At 50.3% G+C, this 8143-nt stretch overlaps 1 long non-coding RNA gene across 1 annotated transcript in view; it reads right to left on the bottom strand.

Moving 5' to 3' along the window:
- Positions 1-1952: 1952 nt before the first annotated feature.
- The window catches only part of LOC108296716, a 17151-nt gene continuing 10960 nt past the window's right edge, over positions 1953-8143 (bottom strand). The window contains exon 4 of the long non-coding RNA XR_001821957.2: positions 1953-1964. This is a non-coding gene — a long non-coding RNA (uncharacterized LOC108296716). The remainder of the gene's footprint in view (positions 1965-8143) is intronic.

An 8143-nucleotide genomic window follows, 5' to 3' on the forward strand; every position in this document is an offset into this window, starting at 1 on the left:
ACACACACACACACACACACACACACACACACACACACACACATGTAAGCTCACAGGTGTGCGGGCCAAAGCATTATCCCACACAGACACAGCCACACTGACACAGGCACATCTCCCACACAAGCTCCCAATGTGCGAAGGAAAAGAGGAGACAGTGAGCATTTCTGGCTCCCGGCCAGGGCCATCATGTTATTTCTCGGGCAACTAGGGTCTTTTCCTGAGAATGAATGTGGGATGTCTATTATTAGATAGACCCAGGCAGCAGGTGTGGAACGAGCATCCTGGGTCTAGCTGCTTAAAAAGGGACCCCACTTTGTGGTAGGAACAGAGAAAGTCGCATTGGGAGCCTTGGTCCTGTGTGATGCCATGAGAATCTGTGGTGCGTGGTGGGCTTCCCCCGCCTCCCTGAGACACATTCCTCCAACCCTGCCTGTGTGAAAGCCAAGACAGCCTGAGCAGAGTCAGACTTGAGTGAGCTGTTCAGTGTCCCCTGTGATAGGGACTCCTGTCTCAGGCACTGTGACTTCTTGTTGAGTCCTCAGCCATTTCTGGTGACCTCCACGTGGCATCCCGAGGTGGTAAACTCTATGTGCAGCTCCAGGCTTTGGGAGGACTCCCACTCCTGTAGGAAAACCTTGTGTAAGCCAGATTGGTGGCCAGCACCTTGTACTGGGGCTTCAGCCCTATCATCCCAGTCCTCTGGTTGTTCCTCAGTGGCCATAATTATGTGTCCTCTGTCTTTTATTCTCTGCAAGGGCGGGAGCCATGCAATCTGGTGAGAGCCAAAGGATGGACAAAGCCTGGTTGCCTCAACAGTATTCAGGCAGGTTCTCTGGCCTACTGATTCCTGGTCCTAGTGTCCCCTGAATTTGGTGGTCAACCTGAGCCCAGGTGACTGATACCCTTCTCTTTCCCTTGTGTGTTTTTGTTTATTTTTTCTCTTTAGTTTTTTCACATGGCAAAAGGCGGAGGCACTCAGCTTCGAGGGCCAAGGCTGAGGTTGTAGATGGCGTTTGCGGAGCCATACTGCCATCAAGCGGAATCTGTTTCTGAAAACAGGAGGTAACTGGTTACAAGTGCTGAGGAAAGCACCTGAGCACAAAAGAGATGGCGGCATGGCGCTAGAAGACTGAAGCAGGATGACAGAGAAACTCCTGGCTGGCCCTTGGCCTGGGCTCATTCCCCATCTTTAACGAAGGACAGGCAAGTCAGCCCACCTTGGGTTCCCCTGGCTGTCTCCAGAAACAGACGGTATCGTGAGTCGGCCCACACTCAGCACGCCGAAGCTCCTTTGTATCCCGAGAGGATACAGATTCTCCGGACGCAGGGTGGCCTCAGCCAAGGACACCCCAAAACTGCTCACTAAAGAGTAAACGTCTTCAGTGTCGCTGTCAGTTGCCAGTGGCTTTCCTTATGCCCATCTCAAAATGGCTGCCGGGGCAGCTCCGCCCCCTTGGCTGGCTGGTCTTGGGGCTGCCTGGCTGCTCTGTCTCAGGGCCTCTAGAGTGGCTGCCTCTCTAAGGGGTCACAATAGCAGGTACACTTTGTTTTCGGGCTCTAAACCCGAGTCAGGGAAACTGTCTTCTACACAGCCTCGCATATCTCTGATTTCTGTACCTGGCCCAAGGCAAGTGTCTCTGCAGCCTGTTGCCATGTTCAGAAACAACTTCCGCTGGATGGCACTGTGGCTCCACAAATGGTGGTCACGTCTTTTCCTTCCCCCACCTTGCCTTCGTCTTTATTGGCAGTCAATGGAAGAAAACCCCACACACAAATAAAAACTAAAGCAAAGATAGAAAAGAAAGAAAGAAAGAAAAGAAAGAAGGAAGGAAGGAAGGAGGGAAGGAAGGAAGGCAGGCAAGCAGAAAGAGGGAAGGAGGGAAAGAAGGGAAAAAGAAATTGGCCAAGGATCACCCACCTCACCTACTGCAGGGTTCCCACTTAGGTGGTCACTTTGGGAAAACCTGTGGCAATAGGGTATCTGTGCTTCTCTCCTTCCCTCAGGTTACTTCTCTGGGCAGGGTATCAGTAAATCAGAAATCCTACCCTCAATTATTACACTGTTAGCGCTGTGGCAAGCTGGGGGTAGGTAGCACTGGGGCAGTGTGAGAAGGTTCAATGGGAGGGGTGTGTAGGTGTGTGACTCTGCGTGAATGGCATTGCAGATTCCTCTATGAATTTGCACAGGCCTCCTAAGCAAGTGACCAGGCCACATGCTTGTATATACTTGTCCCTAGGCAGCACTCTCCCTCCTGGGGAAGGGACAAAATCTTGGATCAAAAGCAGCCAGGTCCAAAGGCACCTGCCCATTTTTGACCCATCCAGCAGCAGAGAGTCGGGTCAGAGGTTTCTTGGGATGGGAATGGACAGGGAGGACTCTTGTCTGAGGCCTTCAGCTATCTCTCTCACAGGAGCCCAGGCACTCATCCATGCCTAGGAGTGGCAGGGGTATTCCGGGTGACTGTCACAGATGGCTCTCCTGGAGAGAGAGCCACCTGGCATATCTGACAGAGCAAGCATGCTCACTGGAACGTGGTGGTTCACTAGTTAGTCGCCCTGATGTGGTGATCATTCTGCCAACATGCATGGGTAGCCTCACCACCGACTGTGCTGACTATCGCCTGGGCCCTGTCTGTGTTCCTGTGCTGGGTGTGGAAGTGGAGGTTGATCCTGGAATGTTTTGGGGATGGTGGGGGGGCTGTGCCTTGGTTTGATAGAGGGCTTTCTGGGCTCCTCAGGCTAAACTCTAGTGCTTGCCAGATATTCAACCCAGAAAATGAATGAGATGGTGTAGAGCAAATTATGCTGCTCGTTTAGGGTCTCAATCAAACATAAGAAAGCCTGATGCGCGTCATCATACAAAGTTATGTTGGGATGCAAATCCATGACCACATTGCTCTTAAGGTTACATAGGCTACCCATGCTGCTCAGTGCCTGGAGACCAGCATGGAACACAATGCTGTTCAGAATATTGCCAATGTTTTCTGTTTTTGCTGGTTACAAATCTTCCTGGATGCGAAGGCCGCACTTGGAATGCACAGAGCTTCACAGGACAGAAAATTTATCCCACAGCTCATGATTCCCACACTCAGGGGGTGTGTGAAGAACTCTCACAAGCGTAATGCCCATCCCATACGTGGGCCTGTACTCTCAGGGTATTCCGGGAAGAAGACCAACTAAGCATGGAACAGGAGTCACCCCCTTTCTGTCACTTGTCCACAAATGCGGACGTTTTCCTTATATGTAGGTAGTATCCACCACAGGGTACCTGCGGCCCTGCCCAGGAAAAACTCAGGAAGAGAAGAATGCGGGAAGATCTGGCCTGCGTCTTTAAGGGTGGCTTTGACTCTGAGTGTCAGATGTCCTTGTTTTTGACATTTAACTCCCATCACGTCTCAACTTTTTCCTATCTTCATATATGCTTTCATAAGTCCTCAGGCACATACATCGATCCTCACCCATAGTCGCAAACCTCTGCCCAGACACCTTCATTCACACCTGTGTGGCGTGGTGTTGGCAACTCAGAATGGGCCGTTTTTCAGGTTTCCGGTTCCTTCTTGTTCATCTTTCTTGCAGCTTTCTGTCTGGTTTTCCAATATTTGCTGTTGGATTGTGCATGTTGGGTTGGGGTAAGGGTAGTGGGAAGCAGGGCAGCCTCTGGCCCAACAGGCCTCTGGGCAGATGTGGCACAAACCCGGGCTTAAGGGGCTGATGCTCCTTTCTGGTCGGTGCCTCTTTCGCCGTGACAAGAAGGTCCTTGGTAGTGTGTACTTTACGTGGGACGTCACTGGTGGCTCCTTGCCACTCATTGTTTATGTCAGCATGCATTTAGCCCCTCCTGAAATAGATCCTTTAGGACAGCTAAAATGGCATGAATCTTCAATGTTTTGTTTTTATTGTTGCTCTTTCTCCTCCTACTCCTCTTCTTTCCTTCTTCTTCTTTTCCTACTCATCTTGCCCCACGTTGTCCTCCCCTTCTGCTTCTTCTGTTTCTACCTCTGCTCTGCTGTTCATTCTGTTTCTTATTCTTCTGCTTCATTTTCTTTTTATTCTTGTTCTTATTGTTCTTTCTTCTTCATTATGTTTGTCTTCTCCTTTTTCTTCTTTTCTTGTTTTTCTCTTTTCTTCTTTTTCTCTTTTCTGTCCCTCCTCCCCATCTGGATGTGTAGGCCACACTGCGAATGGACAGAGCTTCACAGGACAGAAAATTTACCCCACAGGTTATGGGGTAAAATTTTGCTAGCTTCTCTCTTCCTCCTTTTTGCTGGCTTCTTCCTCTCCTCCCCTTCCTCCTCCTCCTCTTCCTTCTCCTCCTTCTGCTTCCTCTTTCTCTTCTTCCCTTTCTTTTCTTTCTTCCTCTTCCTCCTCCTTTTTTTTTTTTTTTTTATGCTTTTTCTTTTTCTTCCTGCTTCTGCTTCTGCTGGTGCTTCTCTTCTCCTTTTCACTTTCAGATCTGGGCGGGCAAGTGTTCTAGGTGGCTGCTCCCTCTTTTTTCTTGTAGCTTTCTGCCTGGCTTTCCAGTATTTGCTGTTGGATTGTGCATGTTGGATTTGGGTAAGGGCAGGGGAAGCAGGGCAGCCTCCTGGCCCAACAGGCCTCTGTGCAGATGCAGTGCAAACTGGGCTTCAGGGGCAGATGCTTTTTCCTGGCTAGTGCCCCTTTTTCTGTAACAAGAAGCTCCTTGGTGGTGTGTCCTTTATGTGGGACATCACTGGTGGCTCCTTGCCACTCATTGTTTGACCTCCCCTGAAGTAGATTCTTCAGGACAGCTACCGTGACATGGACCTTCCACTTTTTCTTCTTGGTCTCCTTCTGGTTTTCTTCCTCTTCTTTCTTCTACTCATTTCTTTCTTCTTCTTCTCATACTTTTCTTGGTCCACCTCCCCCTCCCCCTTCTTTTGCTTCTTCCAATTCTGCCTCTGCTCTTTTTGTTCTGCTTCTGATTCTTCTGCTTCATCTTCTTTTTATTCTTGTTCTTGTTCTTCTTTCTTCCTCTTGTTCTTCATTATCTTTATCTTACCCTTCTTTTTCTTTTCTCTTTATTCTCTTTTGTCTTCCTCCTCCTCCTTCTTCTTCTTTTGTTTCTGCTACTCCTCCTCCTCCTTTTTTGCCTCTTTTTCATTTTCTTCCTGCTGTTGCTTCTGCTTGTGCTTCTCCTTCTCTTTTGGCTTTCACTTTTGGATCTGTGTGGACATGTGTTCTAGGAGGCTGCTTTTTCTTCTGTTCCTTCATAATGGGGGATGTTTCACTGCAGCAGTAGGCCTCGAGAAAGCTTCACTTTTAGTCTTAAAGGAGCAGAGATGAAAGTCACCAGTTTAGTCCCTCTAGTCCATCAAAAAGCTGTCCCCGTGTTACTTTTAAGTGAAATGTCATGGTAAACGCAGCATTTACCCAGTACCTCATGGCTCGCCGTCACATCCCATTCTTCTTGTAGATGCTCTAAATGTGAAATCCTGAGCCAGCAGGAGCCTCAGCAAGTTGTCCCCTGTCTCCTTTCATTTTAATCAGGCCATGTGAACACATTAATCTGTATTTCAGCGTGTACAGGCAGGCTGTCTGTACCGCGTGCCCATTTGCCCACCCTCACTCACACAGGCAGGCACTCACAGACCATAGCCTCAGCCACATACACATGCAGTCGCAAGGGTTCCTCGCAGCCAAAAATAAAATCACAAACACACACACACACACTGAGGAACATGAACACGCAGACACAAACTCACATGCTTACACACACCAATGTGCGTGCATGTGCACACACACACACGTAAGCCCACATGGGCACAAAGGTGCGGACCCAAGCATTATCCCACACAGACACAGACACAGACACAGACACACTGCCACAGGCACAAGATTGACCATAATCTCTCCAACACAAGCTCTTAATGAGCAAAGGGAAAGTAGAGATAGGCGAGAATTCCTGGCCAGGGCCTTTTCCTGAGAATGGATGTGGGAAGTCTGTTATCAGATAGGCCCAGGCAACAGGTGTGAAACAAGCAGTCTGGGTCAAGCTGCTTAAAAAGGGACCCCATTTTCTGGTAGGGGCAGAGAAAGTCCCCATGGGAGCCTCCATCCTATGTGATGCCATGAGAATCTGTGGTGCGTGGTGGGCTTCCCCCACCTCCCTGAGCCCACCTCCTCCCACCCCTGCCTGTGTGAAAATCAAGATAGCCTAAGCAGAGTCAGACTTGAGTGAGCTGCTGAGTGTTCCCTGTGAGGGAGACTCCTGTCTCAAGCCCTGTGACTTCCTGTTGAGCTGTCAGCCTTTTTTGGTGAACTCCATGTGGCACCCCAAGGTGATAAACCCTACCTGCAGTTTCAGGCTTTGGGAGGACCCCCCAGTCCTTGAGGAAAACCTTGTGTAAGCCAGCCTGGTGGCCAGCACCTTGTCCTGGGGCAGCAGCCCTATGGGGGTTTCCCAGTGGCCAAGTTTGTGTGTCTTTTGTCTTTTACTCTCTTCACGGAAGGGAGCCATGCAATCAGGAGAGATGCCAAAGGAAGGGCAAAGGCTGGCTGTCTCAGCAGCATTTCTACAGGATCTCCTGCCTGCTGGATCCTGGTCCTAAGGTCCCCTGAGTTTGGTGGTCAACTTGGTCCCAGGTGGCTGATTCCCTTCCCTTCTATCTGTTTTTGTTCCTTTTTTCTCTTTACTTTTTTCACATGGCAAAAGGCGGAGGTCCTCAGCTAGGAGAGGCAGGGTTAGGGTTGTAGTTGGCATTTGTGGAGCCATACTGCCATCAAGCGGAAACTGTTTCCAGAAATGGGATGCAGTTGGGTGCAAGTGCTGGGGAAAGCCCAGGAGCTCAAAAGAGATGGTGGCGTGGGGCCCCAAGACTGAAGCAGGGTGACAGAGGAACTCCTGGCTGGCCCTTGGACTGGGCTCATTCTCAGGATGGTGCCGTGGTGCCCCGGCACCTGTGCTATGTTTAAGGAAGGGCAGGCTGGTCGGCCCGCCATGGGTTCACCTGGCCGTCTCCAGGAACAGCCGTTCGCGAATCGCCCCACACTCAGCACTCCAAAGCTCCTTTGCTCCCCGGGAGGATGGGGGCTCTCTGGACCCAGCGAGGCCCCAGCCAAGGGCACCCCAGAACTGCTAACAAAAGAGACCAGAGTAAACAGCTCCAGTCTTGGACTTCAGTGGCCAGTGGCTTCCCTTATGCTCATCTCAAAATGGCTGCTGAGGCAGCTCCGCCCTGTGGGCTGACTGGTGTTCGGGCTGCCTGGCTTCTCTCTCTCGGGACCTCTAGAGTAGCTGCTTCTCCAAGGGGTCCCAATAACAGGTACACTTTGTTCTTGGGCTCTAAATCCCAGTTGCGGAAAGCCTGGCTCAGGCAGAGTCCGCTGAATCCCGCACATCCTCACCGATCTCTGTGCCTGGCTGAAGGCAAGTGTTTTTGCAGCCTGTTACCACGTTCAGAAACAGCTTCCGCTGGATGGCACTGTGGCTCCACAAATGGCGGTCACGTGTTTTCCTCCCCCATCTTGCCTTTGTCTTTCTTCATTTACTGCCAATGAAAGAAAACAAACACACAAAAACACACACAAAACAAAAGCAAAGAAAGATGGAAAGAAGGAAAGAAAGTAAGAAAAAAGAAAGAGAAGAAAGAAGTAAGAAAGAAAGAACAAACGAAAGAGAGAAAAAGAAAGAAAGCAATCGGCTAAGGATCACCCACCTCACCTAGTACAGGGCTCCCACCTTCAGTAAGTCACTTGGGGAAACCTACCACAGTAGTATGGATCTCTTCCTCCCTTCTTCCCTCTGGATTCTTCTCTTGGCAGGGGTCCCAGTGAACTAGAAAAGCCTATCCTCAAGAAATCACACCCTTAGGGCTGTGGCAAGGTGGCAGCTGTTCATACTGGGGTCAGTGTAAGGGTGTTCAGTGGGAAGGTTGTGTGTGTGTGTGTGTGTGTGTGTGTGTGTGGCTCTGCGTGCATGGTACTGCAGATTCCTCTATGAATCTCCACAGGCCTCCTAAGCAAGAGACCAGTCCACATGCTTGTGTGTACTTGTCCCTAGGCAGCACTCTCCCTCATGGGGAAGAAACCAAAACTTGGATCAAAAGCAGCCAGGTCCAAGGCTGGGCGTGGTGGCTCAAGCCTGTAATCCCAGCACTTTGGGAGGCCGAGGCGGGTGGATCAC

This window comes from Cebus imitator, unplaced genomic scaffold, assembly GCF_001604975.1.
Source record: "Cebus imitator isolate Cc_AM_T3 unplaced genomic scaffold, Cebus_imitator-1.0 Scaffold733, whole genome shotgun sequence".
NCBI lineage: Eukaryota > Metazoa > Chordata > Mammalia > Primates > Cebidae > Cebus > Cebus imitator.